The sequence below is a fragment of the Pinus tabuliformis genome, chromosome 8, assembly GCF_031772625.1.
Source record: "Pinus tabuliformis cultivar Carrire ecotype Pingquan chromosome 8, CPIR1, whole genome shotgun sequence".
Lineage (NCBI taxonomy): Eukaryota > Viridiplantae > Streptophyta > Pinopsida > Pinales > Pinaceae > Pinus > Pinus tabuliformis.
Window position 1 is genome coordinate 1195969795 of NC_142294.1, and position 23747 is coordinate 1195993541.

General features: G+C 38.4%; 1 long non-coding RNA gene across 1 annotated transcript; it reads left to right on the forward strand.

The window, feature by feature from the left end:
* The first annotated feature begins 417 nt into the window (after window positions 1–417).
* Window positions 418–18619, forward strand: LOC149239664 (uncharacterized). Its single transcript, XR_016245460.1, has 4 exons — window positions 418–652; window positions 8589–8632; window positions 8736–8818; window positions 18167–18619. It is a non-coding gene; the product is annotated as an uncharacterized LOC149239664 (long non-coding RNA).
* The last annotated feature ends 5128 nt before the right edge of the window (window positions 18620–23747 follow it).

The window sequence follows — 23747 nt, forward strand, 5'->3', positions numbered from 1 at the left end:
ACCATGCTAATTTAATTTGAATTGCCAATGTGTTTTTCTTCTGGCTGTATTTGCTCATGCTGTGATTTAACTTAAATAAGAAAAGTAAAATATATATATATATATATATATAGTACAGATGTGGTCCTTACATTTGGTATCAGAGCTATGTTGAACCCTTGAGGCCTATGGGCCCATGCATACATGGCTAGTTTTGTTAAATAATATGATGAAAATCTCTAGCTAATTTATCTTAGGGAATATCCATGACAGATGTCCTTGAGGAATTGTACAATTGTCGAATCATACCTAAAACAATGAGTTTAACAATGAGTTTTAGCGTAACGTGGTAATGGTTAAAAAAAAAAATCCTATAGACACAGCTCATAAATCTACGAGGGTATATACATACACCAATGTATTCTGTGGGCAAACTGGGGTATTCTCGTGTAAATATCCAAGCCCCACCAGTACTCTTATCCTGAGCTATTCCTCCAGTTGCATTCATTTCATTGTTACAGCCAAATTTTTTGTTTATGCTCAAGCATCAGAACTGATCTGGGTTCTTCCACTGACCGAAGAAGCCTCGGCCCTTGATTTCCGACATCTCTCAGCAAAAGAAATGGTGGCCAAAGGAAATACCCTGCCGGACTATGAATGCCAGCCTTGATCGGTAAGTTAAATATTCGTTCAAGAAATCAATCAGGTGCCCTTTTGTAGTTTGTCGTGTTTGCCTCTCATCATTCATATAGGTCTTATTGTTCTCACTTCTAGGTTTATCCCGCAATCCAATATCCAAAGTTCTGCTGCAATTCCGAAGTTATCCGCCTAGTTTTGGAATGCTGATGGAACCTTGAAGTCCTCGTGCTTAGACCAAATGGCATCATTGCCATCTCTGCTAAATGCAGAACAGAAGACTGAAGATTCAGTTTTCATTTTCACCAAACTTCTAAAACCCAATACATGAGGGTCTATATTAACCACGGGTTGGGACAGAGAAAGCCAGTCAACTCTTTCTTGACCTGATAAATTTGTAGCTTTCAACGAAGATGTATCGGGGCTTTAGGATGAAAATTCATCTTAGATCAAGAGGAAATAAGGTCAACTCCAACTCATTAGTAAACATTATTTTGTGGCTTGTATATCAAATAAACGACTTGAACCCGACCAGTGGCATAAATTGCTTGCTACATGCTTTAAATTTAATAGAATTTTTTCCAGATAAATGACTATGCATTTGAGCTAAAGGTGGACCATATAAAAGCCTCGTTGCAATACAAACACTTCCCAAATATTCCTTGTGGATAGTGGGAAAAACAATATTCCTCAGAATGAAGAGAGATGCTGACACCATTCCAATTTTATGATGTTTTCTTAAAGCCAAAAATAATGAGATGTCCATTAGAGACAAAGAAACCTGAATACAAAATGTGCCAGGGATGAAAAACATTAATAGAATATTGGGAATCCAGTGATAACCTGAAGACTTTCAAGCATGGTTTAAATTAAGATCCATTGATTTTCCATTAAATTTGCTACAAATTCATACAATGCCAATCCATTTATGCTTTGCCTGTTTTGTTAGTTTCAAAGTCATGCAAATGTTAAGCTCAGCATAAGGGCGTCTGGGAAAATGTTGCGATGTAGCATAGGATGATAACTTACTGCTATATATGAGTTGAATGCCAAAATACAGGGCAAGTATATCTCTCACTACTTTTCAATATCTCCTACAAAAACAGTGAACATTGTATGATGAGTACAAACATTGATTAAAAAAATAATATGACATGGTACATATGAGTAATTATTATTGTGCAAGTTTGATCAAGAATTCTTTGAAACATTTTGGACCAAGATGTAACCAGCACACCTGACCTGTCCAAGGTTTTTTTTTTATCCACAGATTCAGAAGTTCCCTCATAATTCAGAAATGTTAGGTTTTCTAGAAAGAGTAAAGCATTACCTGCTATAAAGATAGTTTTGTGTTATTATTGGTGAAGCCAGGGAACAAACTTATCCTGGAAATAGAATATGATAATGCAAGGGAAAGGAAGGTATTGCCTCCTCATTTTCTTTCTACACTAATGGTTATTTCAATGATCTTTTAAGTTTTTACATCACGAAAAGTTCATTTTTTTCAGTTCAATCTTTAAGAAGGCAAGATAAAATTTCGTGCCATCTACAACGCTGAATTCAAATAGTAGATAACAATGATTTATGCATGACTGAAAACATTCAGAGAAAGACTAAATTTCATAATAGAGCAATGTATATCAGAATTCATGTCCCTAGATCCTACATTGCTTGATACTGCAGTAGAAACATTCCCAGAATTTTTGCTGAGAGCTAGCTTCCTCTTCTCAGCAGCAGCTGCTCGGTTTTCTCTCTCCATGGCTTGCACCTTCTTTAAATTCTGTTTAACAAACAAACAAATGTCTATTAAGTGCTGAGCAGCCCAAGTATCATCGCTACATGTGCATCTCTCTATTGACAGTCAGCACGTAGATCGATAATCAGGGAGTGTAAGTTGGCAACATTTTTTTTATTTGAAAAAAAAAATTAATACCTATAAAATGGTATCTTGCCTAAGAAAGATGGTTACTTAAAAAGTCTGGAAAAGTACTTCCAAAAGCAGGGAGCTTACTAGTTTTAGATTTTCCCTAACTCTAGTTACTATTCAAAATTGAACCAAAGTCTTCATGCACATTATATTGAGTGATACATGTCATTTGGGAAGGTTAGCTATGTAAAGTTTTAAAAAATGGCCACACACCTCTAGTTATTCTTTGGTGACAACCGAAATTTTTATGAAGTCTTCATTTTCTAGGTGCAGTCTCCTCATCCTGAATGAGAGGCTACTCTTCTTCAATGGACAGTGGGGGGTTGACACCTGAATGCATTGCCTACAGGGATTTTGAAGCAACTGTATTTTTCTGCTTGAATTCTTCGTCCTCCTACTACGTCTTTTCTGAATTCATGCCTTTGCTTGTGGAATATATTCCCATCTAGAAGGGCAAGTGCTCTCTCCGTGAACCCTTCTTCTCACTATTTATTTTGTTTGAACTTTGTCCTGATAACCCATTTGAACCTGAGAGTATAAATTTTCATTAGACAGTTTTCTGCCCCTATAGAGATAAAAATAAATAAATAAATAAACCAGAAGAGAAGAGAGAGGGAACCATACAGTGGGAAGAAAGAACTATCAAATATTTGTTCATTTAGGATCAAAATAGGTCTTCTTACATTTTCACAAGTGAAAAAAAAGAAAAGGAAACTGAATATTACGTGTTCATTTAAGTCAAAGAAGTCTAGAAATGCATTCTTAAGTAGGTTTTAGTAAAATTTATAGGAATGCCAAGAACTTATAAACACATAAATTGTCCCCTTGGAAGTATGTAATAATAATAGTAAATTATAGAACCACTCACGTTGGCTATGATTTTTATTTGATTGGTTTTTATCTTATAAGGAAAAGTCGTATTAAATTGTGGCAGGTGAACCATGGTTAGAAGAGGTACAAGGAGTAGGGCAACTAAAGGGCACAACATGGTGCCACCACAACAACCAACTCCTACCACCCCACCTAATGAGGGGGAAAACATCTCAACACAAGAATAGATACCAGCTGGAGAAGTGTTGAACTTAATGAGATCATTCCAACACGTCTAAAGCATTAATAAACTGTTTGGAACGGGAGCATAGAGGAACTGTCATACAAAATGAAGCACCCCAAATCACCACAAGAAATGATGTACGTCGAGATTTGGAAAAGGTAAAATTTCCAGAGTTTTGGGTGTCCACAGATGGTCAATTTGCAGAGGCATGGTTGGAAAACATGGCTATGTGTTTTACCCTATGAGATTACACCTCAAACATGAAGGCCAAGATGGGTATATTCCAGCAAAAGGGAAACACACTACTTTGGTGGAAGACATTATTAACCCAATTGGGGATGGATATATCAAAAGTAACTTGGGAACTATTTGACGAAAAATTTAGAGATCTTGACCTGTCAGAGGAGTTCCTTGAGAGACATCTAAATGAATTCAATGCATTAAAGCAAGGGAGTCGCTCACTACCAGGGTATGAGGCACGTTTCATGGAATTGCTCCGTTATGCCCCTCACTTAAACACAAAAAAGATCAAGGTGAACAAAGTTGTGTGTGGATTAAATGTTAACATTTGGACCAAGGTTAGAATCTTAATGCCTCGCACCTTGCATGAGGCAGTTCAGCGAGCAATCATTGCAGAGGAGGAAATCCTGAGCAGTGAACATAGTAAGTCAACAAGGCCCACAGGATCAGGAGCACCAGGTAGAAACAATATGGAACATAGAAATTTTCAAGGGGGTCTTGCGCTCAATCATCAAAGGTGGTCAGGAAGAAATCAAAGAACACCATATAGGCATCCAGCTCAGCATCCACACAGGGCACCACAACAAACTCGTCAACCTCAACCGCACCAGCCTATGCGACAGCACCAAGTCACACCACCTCAACACCGATCTTCTTTCCAGCAGAGTTCTAGACCAACTCCCCGTTCAGTTGGTAGTAAGAGCCAACCCCCTAAGAGGGGGTGTTGGACTTGTGGAGGTCCTCACTATGAGAGGGATTGCCCTCAAAAGATAGGTAATACCAACTCAACTAAGAATGCAACTACAGTGGGGGATTTGGGGAAGGCTCATCGCATCCATGCAGCGGTGAACAATCACCAGGTCAAACACCAGTCCACTGTGTTGGAAACCTTAGGTAATATTGATGGTATGAGTTTTGTCATTTTAATAAATCCAGGGCTACTGATTCATTTATTTCTCTAAATGCATTATCAAAGATTAAACATAAAGCAATTAAACAATATGAATTTAGACATGTAGAAATGGCATGTGGTATGAAAAGAAATGTAGGAAGGATGGTAAAGGATTGTGAGGTGGACCTGGGTGTATGTAAGACCAAGGTATCCTTGTACTCTACAATTCTAGGAGTTTATGATGTAGTTATAGAAATGGATTGGTTGGAGCGACATGAGGCGCTCCTAGACTGCAAGGACAAAATTCTACATTTCACCGACGATGACGGCCAAAGAAAATCATTAAGGGGAAAGAACCGAGGGGTGTCCCTGATGTTCATCTCCTCCATGCAACTAATGAAATTTAGGCGAAAGGGATGTCAAATGTTCTTAGTGGTAGATCTAAACGTTAAGGGTGACTCTAAACACCTTGATAAACACCCATTCCTTGTTGAATTTAAGGATGTATTTCCCGAAGAACTACCTGGGCTACCCCCAAAAAGGGAAATTGATTTCACCATTGACCTTAAACCAGGCACAGAGCCTATTGCAAAGGCACCCTATCATATGTCGGCTCCAGAGCTAAAGGAATTGCAGATCCAATTAAAGGAATTATTGGACTTGGGGTTCATACGACCTAGCATATCTCCATGGGGAGCCCCTGTGATTTTTGTTAAGAAAAAGGATGGGTCTTGGCGACTGTGCATTGATTACCGCCAGTTGAATAAAGTGACGATAAAGAATCAATACCCTTTGCCAAGGATAGATGACTTATTTGATCAAATGAGGGGGGAGACTGTGTTTTCAAAGATAGATCTGAGGTCGAGATATCATCAGTTGAGAATCAAAGAAGAAGATATTTCGAAGACAGCCTTTAAAACAAGATTTGGGCATTATGAATTTGTAGTTTTACCCTTTGGACTGACAAATTCCCTGGGTGTTTTCATGAGTTTGATGAACGGAATATTTCGGGATTACTTAGACAAGTTTGTACAAGTCTTTATCGATGACATTTTGATCTACTCAAAGACCCCAGAAGAGCATGACAAACACTTGAGGATAGTTCTACAATGTCTTAGAGAAAACCAATTGTACGGGAAGTTGTCAAAGTGTTCCTTTTACCAAACCAAGATTCATTATCTTGGACGCATTATCTCTGGGGAGGGTATCGCAGTAGACCCGGTAAAGATCGAGGCCATCATGGAATGGCGAACACCAACCAATGTTCATGAAATACACATGGGCATGGCAGGGTACTATCGTAGATTTGTCGAAGGGTTTTCAAAAATAGCAAACCCCATTATTGAGCTCCAAAGAAAGAACAAGAAATTCATCTGGACTGAAAAATGTGAAGAGGCATTCCAAAGGTTAAAGGTGTTATTAACGACAACACCAATTTTGAAGGTGCCGGATATGGAACAAGAATTTTTGGTTTGCACTGATGCCTTCAAGGAAGGGTTGGGTTGTGTGTTGATGCAAGAAAGAAGAGTAATAGCCTATGCATCAAGGAAACTCATAACCCACGAAGAAAACTACGCAACCCATGATCTAGAAATGGCAGCAATTGTGTATTCACTAAAGATTTGGAGACACTACCTTCTAGGAAGGAAGTTTGATCTTAGGACTGACCATTGTGGGCTACAACACACATTCACTCAAGATCACTTAAATGCAAGGCAAAGGTGATGGTCTGAGCTAATACATCAAAGGAATGGTAAATAGGGTGGCTGATGTTTTAAGTAGGAGGCTGCAGATATTTTCAGTGATTCCCTTAAAGACAAATTTGAGGGAGAAACTACTTGAATTACAAATTAAAGGCACCTGGTATCAGGAGGTTAGCAAAAGTTTGAGGGAGGATGAAATGAGGGTCCCAAAATATGAAAAATACTCCCTTGATAATGATGGGCTACTATGATTTCGGGGAAGGATATATGTACCACTGAATGATGATATGCGCCAATTAATCTTAAATGAAGCACATCGCGCAGTATACATGGCACACCTTGGTGTTAAGAAGATGAGTGCGGACCTGAAACCACTCTTCTTTTGGAAAGGGATGAAGAAGGAAATCGTGAACTTGGTAGCAAGATGCTTAGAGTGTTAGCGAGTAAAAGCTGAACACAGGCATCCAGCAGGTTTATTACAGCCCCATGAGATACCAAAATCTAAATGGGAAGTTATATCAATGGACTTCATTGTGGGATTACCAATGACCTCAAGAAGACATGATTCCATATTTGTAGTAGTGGACACGTTGACCAAAAGCGCCCATTTCATACTAGTTAAGACTACATATAAGGCACCAGAAATAGCTAGGGTTTTTATTAATGAGATTATGAGATTACATGGAGTGTCTAGGAAGATCATATCTGAGAGGGGAGCAGCGTTTACAGGAAGATTTTGGACCAGTTTCCAAGAAGATTTGGGAACCCAGTTGAACTTCAGCACTGTTTATCACCCGGAGACAAATGGGTAGGCAGAGAGGACAAATCAAATCCTTGAAGACATGCTTTGGATGTATGTGATGGACCAACAAAAGAGATGGGAGGAGTTTTTACCACTTGTGGAATTTGCTTACAATAATAGTTATCAGAGTTCCATCAAGATGGCGCCATTTGAGTTCTTATATGGAAGACCTTGCAGAACACCTCTCAGTTGGGACCGACTAGAGGACCGAGTATTAATAGGACCTGAAGTGGTGCAAGAGATGGAAGAACAAATGACTATGATTAGGAGGAGGCTAAAAGAAGCACAAGATCGACAAAAGAGCTATGCTAATGCTCATCGGGTAGACCGAAGTTATGAAGTGGGGGATAGGGTGTTCCTGAGAGTAAGGCCCCAAAAAAGCTCTATAAAATTTGGAAAGGGAGAAAAATTGTCTCCACGGTTTGTGGGACCTTTTGAAATCTTAGAAAGGAAAGGGTCGGTGGCATATAGGCTTGCCTTACCTCCATCTTTAGCACGTATGCATGATGTGTTTCATGTTTCTGTTTTACGTCATTATATTTCAGATCCTTCGCATGTTATTGACTTTGGTCATTTGCAGGTTTTGGATGAGGGAACAGTGATGACCAAACCAGTTTGCATACTGGACCAATGAACTTTGCAGCTTAGACGACGATTAGTGGACCAGGTCAAGGTCTAGTGGGACAATTATAGTCCCAGTTCAACTACTTGGGAGGACGCTGAGGAGATGCGTCACCGTTTTCCTTACCTATTCCAGGGACTTCGAGACAAAGTCTATTATTAAGAGGGGGTGTATGTAGTGCCCGCTCTAGTTGACTGACAGTGATATGACACTAACATTTTTTTTAGCTATAAGTTCCACACATTATTCTTTGAGGACCTCAGGTTGAGTATCCGGGCACATGACACTATTATTAGTGATTGAGATATTCATGGTTGTGATGTTTATGTATGCTTTCCATTTATATTATGATAGCATGAATGGTTATGTATCTTATCTATCGGTATTAGAATGGTTGTAACATTAAATAGTTAAGTTTGGTCTCTATTTGAATTTATGATGATGAGGGCAATAAAAGATATATATGCTCTCTATTAAAAGCGTGATGATGATAAATTTGATGGATAGGTATATTTCTATTGATGTTATGATGTTGATAGCTTGATGAATATGTATGTTTCCATTGATGTTTAATGATGATAACCATGATGGATGTGTCCCTTATGTTACCTACTTTCATTAGTTCAGACTTACAATGAACAATGATGTGAATGAATAGGAGTTGTTAATGATGCTATTATGACAATGACTAACGTTGAGAAACCTTGTTACTGATGATTATTGAGTATGGCAGGAAACCATCAGAGGCACTTGCATATGATGAGTTGATGACACCTGGTTTGATGAAAATTCATATTATTTTATCTTTGAAATTCTAAGTTGATTTTGAAACTTGCCATATATGTTTATCTATATTCTGATGATATGTTAATGGTTGCAGGCACAAATTGGTTGCTGACTGAATGACTCACATATGGGTGATGGGGTTGTACAGGTGGATGGAACTACATGTGTTAAGTTATGGTATGTTCTATGCTTATAACAGTTTACTTCTTTTTTTTTTCTTATTATATTCCACCGATTAGCAATCACATGTACATAAAGTAAAGTGCAGATAGAACATTAAACGATCGACAAAAAACAAGCCAAGACAAGAGACACAAGATGTGGCGGCTAGCCAGGGACAAACCCCACAATGTGTGGGGAAACCCTTTGATCAAATCTTCTTTTATCTTCAATAATTCAGCAGAGAGAAATAATACAATAAATCTGATTCATATCAGCAGTAGCAAACCCTAGATCAGTAGCATCAGCATTAACGACTTCATTATCAAACTAGGGCAGACCATATCTCACAAACCGACAGTCGGATTGACTTCATTCCACCACCAAAAGTTTCGGCTTTCAAAGGAGGTTCAGATGAACCTACAGCGCAGTTCCAAAGAGGAGATCTTCTAGGCCACGCAAGTCAATCTTTACTTCTGCAGTTGCAACTTTAGTTTCAGCAGTTTCCCGCTTCAAACTAGGGTAGTCGATATCTTGCAAACCGTTCGTCGGATTGACTTCGTTCCACCACCAAAAGTTGCGGCTTTCAAAGGAGGTTCAGATGAACCTACATCGCAGTTCCAAAGAGGAGATCTTCTAGGCCACGCAATTCAATCTTTACTTCTACAGTTGCAGCTTCAATTTAAGCAGTTTCCGGCTTCAAACTAGGGCAATCGATATCTTGCAAACCGTTCGTCGGATTGACTTCATTCCACCACCAAAAGTTGCGGCTTTCAAAGGAGGTTCAGATGAACCTACAGCGCAGTTCCAAAGAGGATATCTTCTAGGCCACGCAAGTCAATCTTTACTTCTGCAGTTGCAGCTTCAGTTTCAGCAATTTCTGGCTTCAAACTAGGGCAGTCGATATCTTGCAAACCATTCGTCGGATTGACTTCATTCCACCACCAAAAGTTGCGGCTTTCAAAGGAGGTTCAGATGAACCTACAGCGCAGTTCCAAAGAGGCGATCTTCTAGGCCACGCAAGTCAATCTTCACTTCTGCAGTTGCAACTTCAAATTCAACAGTTTCCGGCTTCACATGTGTCAGAGAGAGAGACCCATTTCAGCGCAGTAGAGAAGAGACTCATATCTGCGCAGTAGAGAGAGAGAGATGTGATGAGATGACTGAGTCCAAATGAGGAAAAGTCCTCTTATATTTATACACAACGTTGGTGGGTGAATAGATGCGACTGTTGGACTTCTGAGCCTACATGAGTTGTAGGTCGGCTTGATAATAATTCCATAATCAAAATAAATTCATATCTCCATGAATACTTATCGGAATTGGATGATCTTTATATCAATCCTACACCTCTCGACGAGAGGAATCTAATAAAAATATTATCAGCCATGAATAAGATGACCCACATGAAGTTTTTCCCTGGTTGCCAATTTTAACACTCCCTCTCAACCATGGAGAACTTCATCTGCAATCTGTCTATCGGTCGTTACTATTCATCCATCAAATGCACTGCCTTGTACAGCCTGACCCTTGCCCTGCTCTGCTCTATTTTGCCTATTTTGCTTTGTCTTGTTCTGCCCTGCACTGATCTGTACTGTTTTGTTATGTTCTGCTCTACTCTTGCATTGTTCTGTTCTACTTGCTTTTGTCGAATTATGGAGAAGAAGAAATGATTGAGGATGTATCATACTGACTCAAAGTGAGTCTCAGAGTATGTACAACTGGTCCCAGACCAGTCTCAACCAACCCAAAGTCAGCGTCATAGTGAGTACAACTCCAATGGTCCCAGACCAATATAATCCTCCACTGACTCAAAGTCAGTCTTAGAGTATGTACCACTGATCCCAGACCAGTCTCAACCGACTCGAAGTCAGCGTCATAGTATGGTACAACTCCTACCACTGGTCCCAGACCAGTATCATTGATCCCAGATCAATGGAGATCATCCTAGCGTAGGGAGTACGGTAGTTACAACGATGCGTCCATCGGTACTACTATGGTCCCTAACTTCATTTCCCTGCTCATTGATCAGATGAGAGGTACTTCCCATGAGTCCCAGACTGCATGGGTAGGATGCCTCGACAGGAGAACTAATCAATCCTGTCCTCACAGGGGAACACATCAATCCTGCTACAATTGCCATGGAGAACACATCAATCCAGGCCTCACAGGAGAACACATCAATCCTGCTACAATTGCCATGGAGAACACATCAATCCAGGCCTCACAGGAGAACACATCAATCCTGCTACAATTGCCATGGAGAACACATCAATCCAGGCTGCCATGGAGAACACATCAATCCAGGCCTCATAGGAGAACTAATCATCCTGCTACACAGGAGAGCGAATCATCATGTTCCACAAGAGAGCGAATCATCTTGTCCCACAAGAGAGCGAATCATCTTGTTCTAGTGTGCACCGCTAGGGGAGGGTGAGTCACCCTGTGGTCATATGTTGCTCCAGTAGGAACCGCAAGCCCTTAGAGCTCCTAGAGCTCAATGTATGCAATATGCAGGACCCTTGTACAAGGGTTTCTTGCCGACTCCAAGTCGTTTGGGAAAATCACAGATTAGATCTTTCCTCGGGCTTTGACAAGGTGTATCAACCTGTACATCATCTTAATGTGATGGAGCTTCCTTGCTCATCGACTTACCATATCCCAGATGATGTCTATTTGCTGGAGCAATTGACGAATACGGGATTCCTCAATAATCGAATCCCACCTCTGGTTGTTACAGAGAATCACAGTGGTATCCAATGTAAATCCAAATAGCTCACTGAAGAGCTTTCGCAACCAGACTGCCTCACATGAGGTTATGCTAGCAACAATATATCCTGCTTCGGCGGTGCTCAAAGCCACCGACTTCTGCTTCCTTCTCATCCAGGATATCGAAGCAGATCCCAAGGTGAAACAGTACCCAGAAGTGCTCTTACGGTCCACCACACTGCCGCCCAATCAACAAGTAGTCTCACATCTCCGGCAGTGTATCTTAATCCATGAGAGATTGTGTCCTGAAGACATCTCAAAAGATTCCTGGCATCAATCCAGTGAGGCTCAACCAAATATGAGCTCACAATGCTAACTGCAAAACATATGTTCGGACAGAGGTTCACCAAGAACATCAATGCGAATGAGTTTTTGAAACTCAGAGGCATTTCCCAAGTCTGGTCCAACATCACTACCATATAACTTCTAAAAGTTAAGATCCTCGAGGTAGTCACAGGCTTGCAGTCCATCATACTGAATCTTTCCAATATATTTACCACATATTTTCCTTGAGATAGGAAAATTTCCCTTGGATTCTTCCACACTTCAAGTCCGTGGTCCTTCATTTCAAATTCAGAAGCCATCTCCCTCTTACATTTGTGAATGAGAGGGTTTGCACCTGTTAGAAAGAGGTCTTCCACGTACAACATCGATATGAGAGGCTTGTCATCTTCAACCTTAAAGTAAAGGTTAGGATTAACTTCACTCCTAGTGAATCCCAGCTTCATCAAGTAGCTATCGATCCTCTCATACCATGCTCGGGGTGCTTGCTTCAGCCCATAGAGAGCCTTCTTCAACCTGCATACATGAGTTTTTCAATCATAAATCTCAAATCCTTCAGGTTGCTCCACATAGACCTCTTCTTTGATAGAACCATCTAAGAACACGATCTTGACATCCATCTGATGTAGGTTCCATCCTTGTGAAGCCACAAGGGCTATGATCAAGCGTATGGTCGTATATCTGGCAACAGGTGCAAATATCATAGTCTATACCTCCCTTCTGGGATAAACCATGAACAACAAAATGACCTTATACTTTTCCATACTTCCATTTGCTGCATGCTTTATCTTGTAAATCCATTTTGAAGTAACAATTGTCTTGTCCAGGGTCTGGGAACTACTTCCCAGACATCATTCTCCATAATAGACCCATATTCTATGGTCATAGCATCCTTCCATAGTTAATGCTTGATGACATCTGAGAATGATGAAGGTTCATTTTGTATGATCGTGCTCATGATGGTCAGGTATCCCTGATACCTGTTAAGTTTCTTACTTTGATGGAAGGTTCCTCAGGGTGCAGCATGTCCTTCAGCGTCATCAAGTATCCCCCTAAGCCATGAAGGCCTCTTCCTAGAAGAGGAAGGCTCATGTGGATGAGGATCAATCGGATCCATGGGTTCTTCTACATCAGGCATTGATTCATCATCCTTTTCTTTTGGTTCCCTGCTGTCGGCTTCTTGAGAGCTACTCAAAGTCAGCAGATTGTCCACCTTGCTGAGGGCCATATCTTTGTCAAGGGTGACATCATGACTAATCACGACTTCCCTTTGACCGATGGTGAACATTTCTTCAAGAGTTTAGGAACCCAATGCTTGATGAGGGCATCGATTTTGTACATATACAACGGCGATTGTAGTTTCAGCCCATAGAAACTTCGGAAGTCTTTGATCATGTAGCATGGCCCGGATAGCTTCCATCATCGTGCGGTTCTTCCTTCTCACCACACCATTCTGCTCAGGAGTATGTGGTGTAGTCTCTCCCTCTTAATGCCAACCTCAGGTATGCCCGAGTGAACCAATTGTAATATATCAGAGGTCTTGCTTTGGCTTGAGGGGAATGGTCCCCTTTTGAGCTTTCCTTCAACACATCCTGGACATACACCTTCATTCTCTATTCAGAATTCGGGCATCCCTATCACCATTTGTCTTACACCAAGTATAGCTTTATAATGAAGGGGGGAAAACCTCTAATGCCAAAGTTCGGACTAAAGAGATGTGTCATAAGACATGACACCTAGCAGACTTCCATCGACCTGATATAATGAATCAACACTAAACCCAAGAGTAAATGCATCTTTAACATTATTTTTCCATATACATACCTTGCCATCGCTGAAGGTTACCTTGTAGCCTTTGTCTTCCGTTCCCGAGATGGACACTAGGTTCTTTTTGAGGTTAGGTGCATTTAATACATCCTGGAATTTTTGGCCTTCTTGAATGCTTGTCCTCTTCCTTGATTCCCAGCTCTCCTCTTACCTTTGTTGTTGAATTTGTCATTCCTTTGATTGCCATCAGAGGGATTTTGATCATCGTCCTAGAGTGAGTCCTTTCTATCAGGGCACTCCCTTGCATAGTGACTTGCTTTATCGCAAATGTAACATCGTCATTTTCTTCTAGCCTTAGGTCCAGCCTTCCCTTTTGATTTAGTCCCGGAAGTATTTCTTTTCTTTGCATGAAAAGAAAAGGCAGCAGGAGGACCTTTAGGCATGGGCATTTCTTACACTTCTTCCCTTGTTTATTCTTGAATGCATCTAGCCATTAATTCCTCGAAACCAGGAATTACATTATAGTTCAGAAGAGTATTCCTGAACACATACCATTCAGATGGTAATCCTTCAAGAGTTGTGAGTGCCATTTCTCTGTCAGTAATAGTTTCCCCAATAGATAGGAGATTGTTCTTGATCTCGGTGATTATTAAGAAGTATGCTTGCATACTTTCATCTTTACCCTTCTAGATTTCCCTCAGCTTATTTCTAAGAGACAAAACTTGATTTGCATCATTAACTTTAAATAAACTCACCAGTCTATCGTAGATTTCCTTGGAGGTGTCCAGTTTAGAGATGTAGGCCACCAAGCGCTTGTCGATAGAGTCCCGGATGATCTTCTTTGTTTTGACTTCTCCATTTTTTTCATTTGTTCCAGGCAGCAGCGAATGCATTTGATGGAGGCTCAACAATATTGCCTCTCACATGATCCAACACTCCTTGATTCTCAAGGGTTAGATCGATAGACATCTTCCATCCGTGATAGTCAGCTTTCTCACGGAGCTTGTCTTCAGCAGGAAAGAGTGTTGAGGACCCCATAGTTCTTTTAGGATAGCCTAGCCAATCTTCTCTTCAATGATTTCTCTTGCTCTTGCTCGGGCTTTGTCTTCACCTCAGCTCTGATACCATGTTAAGTTATGGTATGTTCTATGCTTATAACAGTTTACTTCTTTTTTTTCTTATTATATTCCACCGATTAGCAATCACATGTACATAAAGTAAAGTGCAGATAGAACATTAAACGATCGACAAAAAAACAAGCCAAGACAAGAGACACAAGATGTGGCGGCTAGCCAGGGACAAACCCCACAATGTGTGGGGAAACCCTTTGATCAAATCTTCTTTTATCTTCAATAATTCAGCAGAGAGAAATAGTACAATAAATCTGATTCATATCAGCAGTAGCAAACCCTAGATCAGTAGCATCAGCATTAGCGACTTCATTATCAAACTAGGGCAGACCATATCTCACAAACCGACAGTCGGATTGACTTCATTCCACCACCAAAAGTTTCGGCTTTCAAAGGAGGTTCAGATGAACCTACAACGCAGTTCCAAAGAGGAGATCTTCTAGGCCACGCAAGTCAATCTTTACTTCTGCAGTTGCAGCTTTAGTTTCAGCAGTTTTCGGCTTCAAACTAGGGCAGTCGATATCTTGCAAACCGTTCGTCGGATTGATTTCATTCCACCACCAAAAGTTGCGGCTTTCAAAGGAGGTTCAGATGAACCTACAGCGCAGTTCCAAAGAGGAGATCTTTTAGGCCATGCAAGTCAATCTTTACTTCTGCAGTTGCAGCTTCAATTTCAGCAGTTTCCGGCTTCAAACTAGGGCAATCGATATCTTGCAAACCGTTCGTCGAATTGACTTCATTCCACCACCAAAAGTTGCGGCTTTCAAAGGAGGTTCAAATGAACCTACAACGCAGTTCCAAAGAGAGATCTTCTAGGCCACGCAAGTCAATCTTTACTTCTGCAGTTGCAGCTTCAGTTTCAGCGGTTTCCGGCTTCAAACTAGGGCAGTCGATATCTTGCAAACCGTTCGTCGGATTGACTTCATTCCACCACCAAAAGTTGCGGCTTTCAAAGGAGGTTCAGATGAACCTACAACGCAGTTCCAAAGAGGATATCTTCTAGGCCACGCAAGTCAATCTTTACTTCTGCAGTTGCAACTTCAAATTCAACAGTTTCCGGCTTCACATGTGTCAGAGAGAGAGACCCATTTCAGTGCAGTAGAGAAGAGACTCATATCTGCGCAGTAGAGAGAGAGATGTGATGAGATGAGTGAGTCCAAATGAGGAAAAGTCCTCTTATATTTATACACAACGTTGGTGGGTGAATAGATGCAACTGTTGGGCTTCTGAGCCTACATGAGTTGTAGGTCGGCTTGATAATAATTCCATAATCAAAATAAATTCATATCTCCATGAATACTTATCGGAATTGGATGATCTTTATATCAATCCTACACCTCTCGACGAGAGGAATCTAATAAAAATATTATTAGCCATGAATAAGATGACCCACATGAAGTTTTTCCTTGGTTGCCAATTTTAACAACATGGGAGGGGTGGGACAGTGTCCCTGATCTCACCCACTAGCACTCCCGTTGTGACTTGGGCTGGAAGGGTTGAAACACCTTCACATTGAAGATCACGATGCCATGAGGGCAAGTCCCAAAGTTGGGTTTCTCATGAGGATTTTATCGAGGGCACGCATCAAGGCGGATTCCTTGATCCCCGACACCATTAGTCTCATTATAGCAGGGAACATAAGAGATGATAGTGGTCTATGACGTTGCACCTATATTTTCCCCTCGTAGTCACTGAATGCTTGAAGGGCAAGTGGTGTGCCACCCTTGGCATCACAAATAAACTGTTAGGCGTGGCACTCTTGGAACTTCAAGGGAAGTTCTTGAAGGGCACAACGAAACTTGGCACCCTTGGAATCATTAAAAATAAATTAAATAATAAATATAATCAAGAAATGAAAACTAGGTAAATTTACATCAAGGTTTTAGAAATCGAGGTAATTAAATCAAAAATAAAATTGGGTTAAGAGGATCATAGGTAGAAATAAAATAGATTACCTTAAAAACTCTACCCTTCCCATGTTGGAAAATACTAGGTATATTATGTGGTTTAATTAGGTAAAAGGGAAAAGAGGGACATAATTGTAAGGATAAAGATTAATCATAAACTAATTAAACCTAATTAAGAAAAGAGGAAGGTGAATTAAAATAAGAATAATAAATTAAATTTAGAGAAATGTAGAGAACCTCCTTGTGGCAACAACCAACATAAGAATATCCATTTAAGAGATAACCTAAGTAAAATTAGGGAGTAGATAGGGGATCAAATCTTGACTCATTAATTGACTTTAAGTAATGAACACAAATTAAGGAATAAAAAGGGGGAATAAAGAGGCAACTAGGAGAAGAAATATGAATCTTGTTGAGGTGAGGAAAATATTAGTTTTAAATTAAAAATTAAGTAAATAATTTTGGGAGACCCTTGATGAGAGATTGACACATGGGTGGGTGAATAATCAAGCTATTGAATTATAAAAATAATTAATTATGCATGACATGCCAAGTGTCACCTATGAGGACTCCTATAAAAGAAGGGGCAAGCCATGGGAGAACGGACTTTTTGGGAACCCTATTGTTGGATGGCTAAGACTATGTCAGAGCAGTGATTAAGATCGTACAGTGAGTTTGGTGAGGTAGAGGATTTTAGATAGGAGACTCTTGAGCCAAGGAGTGCTCTCATCTACCAGCTATTGCATTCCTCCATTGTACAACCCCATTACAGCTCGGGGGTCCACGAGGAAGAAGAGTACCCAAGGAGTACGCTGGGAGGTTAACCAGTGGGTCATCGCATTCGGTTCAAGTATGTCGTCATTCACTTTCGGAGGGACCGGCAACAAGGAAATACAAGTAACAACAAAGCTAGTGGAGCCTCGTCTTTTGGTGAACGGTATATATGTGTTGCAATATTATTTTGTATGATTGCTTTATGGTCTTAGTTAAATGTATGTAACTTTTGTGATATATTTTCCTAAAATGAATTTCAAAAATGTGTTAGACCGTGCTGATTTAATTTGAATTCCCAATGTGTTTCTCTTCTGGTTGTATTTGCTATGATTTAACTTAAATAAGAAAAACAAAATAAATAAATATATATATATATATATATATATATATATATATATATATATAGTATGGACATGGTCCTTAGGAGGAGGCTAAAAGAAGCGCAAGATCGACAATAGAGCTATGCTGATGCTCATCGGGTAGACCGAAGTTATGAAGTGGGGGATAGGGTGTTCCTGATAGTAAGGCCCCAAAAAAAGCTCTATAAAATTTGGAAAGGGAGAAAAATTGTCTCCACGGTTTGTGGGACCTTTTGAAATCTTAGAAGGAAAGGGCCGGTGGCATATAGGCTTGCCTTACCTCCATATTTAGCATGTATGCATGATGTATTTCATGTTTATGTTTTACGTCATTATATTTCAGATCCTTTGCTTGTTATTGACTTCGGTCATTTGCAGGTTTCGGATGAGGGAACAGTGATGACCGAACCATTTTGTATATTGGACCAACGAACGTTGCAGCTTAGATGACGGTTAGTGGACCAGGTCAAGGTCTAGTGGGACAATTATAGTCCCAGTTCAGCTACTTGGGAGGACGTCGAGGAGATGCGTCACTGTTTTCCTTACTTATTCCAGGGACTTCGAGATGAAGTCTATTACTAAGAGGGGGTGTATGCAGTTCCTGCTCTAGTTGACTGACAATGATATGACACTAACATTTATTTAGCCATAAGGCCCACACATTGTTCTTTGAGGACCTCAAGCTAAGGATCCGGGCACATGACACTATTATTAGTGATTGAGATATTCATGGTTGTGATGTTTATGTATGCTTTCCATTTATATTATGATAGCATGAATGGTTATGTATCTTATCTATCGGTATTAGGATGGTTGTAACATTAAATAGTTAAGTTTGGTCTCTATTTGAATTTATGATGATGAAGGCAGTAAAGGATATGTATGCTCTCTATTAAAAGTATGATGATGATAAATTTGATGGAAAGGTATATTTCTGTTGATGTTACGATGTTGATAGCTTAATGAATATGTATGTTTCCATTGATGTTTAATGATGATAGCCATGATGGATGTGTCCCCTATGTTACCTACTTTCATTAGTTTAGGCTTACAATGAACAATGATATGAATGATTAGGAGTTGTTAATGATGCTATTATGACAATGACTAACGTTGAGAAATCTTGTTACTGATGATTATTGAGTATGGCAGGAAACCATCAGAGGCACTCGCATATGACGAGTTGATGACACCTAGTTTGATGAAAATTCATATTATTTTATGTTTGAAATTCTAAGTCGATTTTGAAACCTGTCATATATGTTTATCTATATTCTGATGATATGTTAATGGTTACAGGCACAGATTAGTTGCTTGACTGAATGACTCACATATGGGTGATGGGGTTGTACAGGTGGATGGAACTACATGGGAGGGGTGGGACAGTGTCCCTGATCTCACCCACTAGCACTCCCGCCGTGACTTGGGCTGGAAGGGTTGAAACACCTTCGCCTTGAAGATCACGATGCCATGAGGGCAGGTCCCAAAGTTGGGTCGCTCATGAGGATTTAACCGGGGGGCACGCATCAAGGCGGATTCCTTGATCCCCGACACCATTAGTCTCACTATAATAGGCAACATAAGATATAATAGTGGTCTATGACGTTGCACCTATACTTTTCCCTCGTAGTCACTGCATGCTTGAAGGGCAAGTGGTGTGGCACCCTTGGATCTTCAAGGAATTTCTTGAAGGGCACGACCAACTTGGCACCCTTGGCATCACAAATAAACTATTAGGCGTGGCACCCTTGGAACTTTAAGGGAAATTCTTGAAGGGCACGACCAAACTTGGCACCCTTGGAATCATTAAAAATAAATTAAAACTAGGTAAATTTACATCAAGGGTAAATGATGTTAGAAACCAAGGTAATTAAATCAAAAATAAAACTTGGGTTAAGAGAATCATAAGTAAAAATAAAATAGATTACCTTAAAAACTCTACCCTTCCCATGTTGGAAAATACTAGGTAGATTATGAGGTTTAATTAGGTAAAAGGGGAAAGAGGGACATAATTGTAAGGATAAAGATTAATCCTAAACTAATTAAACCTAATTAAGAAAAGAGGAAGGTGAATTAAAATAAGAATAATAAATTAAATTTAGAGAAATGTAGAGAACCTCCATGTGGCAACAACCAACATAAGAACATCCATCTAAGAGATAACCTAAGTAAAATTAGGGAGTAGATAGGGGATCAAATCTTGACTCATTAATTGACTTTAAGTAGTGAACACAAATTAAGGAATAAAAAGGGGGGATAAAGAGGGAACTAGGAGAAGAAATAGGAATCTTGTTGAGGTGAGGAAAATATTAGTTTTAAATTAAAAATTAAGTAAATAATTTTGGGAGACCCTTGATGAGAGAGGGTGGGTGACTAATCAAGCTATTGAATTATAAAAAATAATTAATTATGCATGACATGCCAAGTGTCACCTATGAGGACTCTTATAAAAGAAGGGGCAAGCCATGGGAGAAGGGACTTTTTGGGAACCTTGTTGTTGGATGGCTGAGATGATGTCAAAGCAGTGATTACGATCATATAGTGAGTTTGGTGAGGTAGAGGATTTTAGAGAGGGGACTCTTGAGCCAAGGAGTGCTCTCCTCTACTGGCTATTGCATTCCTCCATTGTACAACCACATTGCAGTTTGGGGGTCCACAGGGAAGAAGAGTATCTAAGGAGTAGGCTGGGAGGTTAACCGGTGGGTCATCGCATTCGGTTCAAGTACGTCGTCATTCACTCTCGGAGGGATTGGCAACAAGGGAATACAAGTAACAGAAAAGCCAGTGGAGTCTCGTCTTTTGGTGAGGTACATATGTGTTGCAATATTATTTTGTATGATTGCTTTATGGTCTTAGTTAAATGTATGTAAATTTTATGATATATTTTCCTGAAATGAATTTCAGATATGTATTAGACCATGCTGATTTAATTTGAATTCCCAATGTGTTTCTCTTCTGGTTGTTTTTGCTGTGATTTAACTTAAATAAGAAAAGTATATATATATATATATATATATAGTATGGATGTGGTCCTTACACCAGGCGTTGGAGTGTCAACCCGACAAATGTGGTCCACATTATGAGTAACTGAAACCTGTTTTGAAGCTCTTCGCAGAGTTGCCTAGAAGATGAATTCTTGGATGCCACTGTGGAATTCAAAGGCAAATCAATAACCGAATTAACATACCATAAAGGTGGTGGATCAATCCAGGGAACACACTCAGTCATGAATGGGTCAAGAGCGAGACAAGAGTCGAATTTATCACTAATTCTCTTGTCTATCCACATGATCCTCATCATTCTATCATTTAATTTTCCAATACATCTTCCAAAGAAAACCATCATGATTTTGAGCGGAGGTCGATTCCAAGATCGAGGCAGATGAATACAATAATAGCAAGCATGTGAGGAGAAGGGAGCAACATATGCATGGTGGCAGTTCTTGTGTGTTGACACATCAAGGGAAATTCATGTTTGATCATGTAACCAATACATTAAGCCTTCAATGAGTCTATTGAGAATAAAGGGGGTGTCACATAGAAGGGGATGGGGAATAGATAGGGAAAGTTGAGAGGGACTTAAGGTAAAATCATGGGGACATATATTCAAAAAAGGAAGGGTCCAAGGGGAGAACTAAAAACTAATGGTCATAAAGTATAGAGAATTGGGCCAAACAACTAAAGTCATGGATTTCTAACTTGGTATCTTCCATAGAGCAAGCTTTATTTGCTTGCAAAACAACATCCATTTGTTGATTATGAGAATATAGTAGAACTTTTTAGAATGGAAGGATGCCACCAATCCTCTGATTCTTTGAAGTGCCAAGGCAAGGGAATTTTATTTTGGGATGCCTTCCTTAATGAGATAATGTATTGTAATCAGCGAGTCTCTGAGTATAATAATATCTTTGTTGCCTTTGTTTTTAGCAATCCATAAACCTTGTAGGAGACCATACATTTAAGCTTGATTGTTGGTTTTCCTTCGCAAGCCCCATGCAAATTTGATCTCTATTATCCCTTTGGATTGAGTAATATCCCTCTCCCTCGTGCCACCCTTGTTTTTTACATTTTTAATTTAATTATAAGTAATTATTAGGTGAATGGTTCACATTTATCTTTCATATAATATTCTTAAATATTAATAAATCAAGTATTGATATTTTTTGATTTATTCCAAAGTTAATTAATTTATTTCAAGTAAATTAATTAAAGAAAATATCATATCAACACGTCATATTGGGCATGTGGTATTGATAAAGCTATTTACAAGTTAAGAATTTTTATGTTAAAGTGAGAGCGAATCTTTGTGTTAAGAATATTGTTACATCTACATATGTCTAAATTGTGTGCAATTCTTTTTATAATTAATATTAATAATAATTTAAAATAAAATTATAATTTAATTTATTTTTAATAAAAATAATATGAAATTGTTATTATCCAATTTTAAGGTTAGAGCCAAGCCAAATATCAAATTGGTGTATGAGATCTCTTGTTTGTAGAAATGAGAATTTGTGAGTTTTGAACCTCTAACTTTTTTTTAGCTAAACACTTTATTTACTATTCACCCACAACAATACCACAATATTTACTATTCACCCACAACAATACCACAATAGTGCTTTGTATAATAAAATAAAGTTTTTGATCATTCTAATTGGTTTGGAAATAGATAAAATCTAAGCGGAAAATAAATACCTATAATGGCCATGTTGATGGATAAGTATCATAAAGCAATACCTGTTTCTAATAATATAACCTTTGTGAGTAACTCTTCAATTGACATGATGTTGCGAGTGTATGATTTGTGAAGTGTTAAGAGATCTTCCACAAATTCCGAGTCACGGCAGTCTATTTAACTCCATTTTCTAAACATGGTATAGGCAAATTTCATTAAGAATATAGATCGAACTTTACATACATTTGGATTTGGATGCCATTAGGTTTATGTAATGATAGTATTGTGATCGAGCTAACGGCTAGGGTATAAGTTTTGTAATTGTTACACAAATGGTTTTGGAAAAGCGTAATAGCGATTAAAAATCATGGGTATGCCTTATATTGCTAACATTACGATATGTGGTAATAGTTTTATTAATTAATTAATTGAGTTGAGGTGTAATTTTATCTGTTGGGACGTTAGAAACATTTTTTTTTAAATAAAAATAAATATTTTTAAAGTAGAAAAATAAAGTTAATAAATTTGAAATAAAAATCACATATAACTTTAATTTTAATAAAAAATAAATGTAAATATATTAAGTATGTTTTAGTTAATTATTCAGATAAGTTAATGTAATTTTATGTAAAGTAATTAAAAAAAAGTAAAATGTATTTTTAAATTTTATATTTCTCAAAAATATTTTTATTTGAATATCTATTTTGACTGATTTATGTCTATATATATATAAAATTTTAATGTTGTATATAATAAAATATTCAATATGAGTTATCAATAAAATATTTTAATTGGTATATTTAAAAATATTAACAATTGGTATATTTAAAAATATTAATAATAAAAATAATTATTTTCATCTAGGTTGATGTACATGTTATGTAAAATATTTTAATGTCCAATATATATATATAGTTTAAAAAAATTATGTATTGAAAAAAATAAATTTTATAGTTAAAAAGTTTCAAATGGGATTAGTGTTTTATAGTTTAATCATTTTTTAGATATATGTTTTTTTGTCAAATCCAACAAAAACATATTTAGACTTTCAAATTTATATATTCTATACATTATTAAAAAAATACAATTTAAACAATAAAAAATATAAAAAAAATTACACTAAAAAATCTAATCTTAAAATAAAAAATCAATACTTAAAAGTAAATCTATACGGATATTGAAATTCCGGAATTCTGGTTATTGATCCAACGTATTCTCCCGTCAATCAAACACATCACACTTTGTGATATATATTCAAGTCTGGCCTGTTAAATTCAAATAA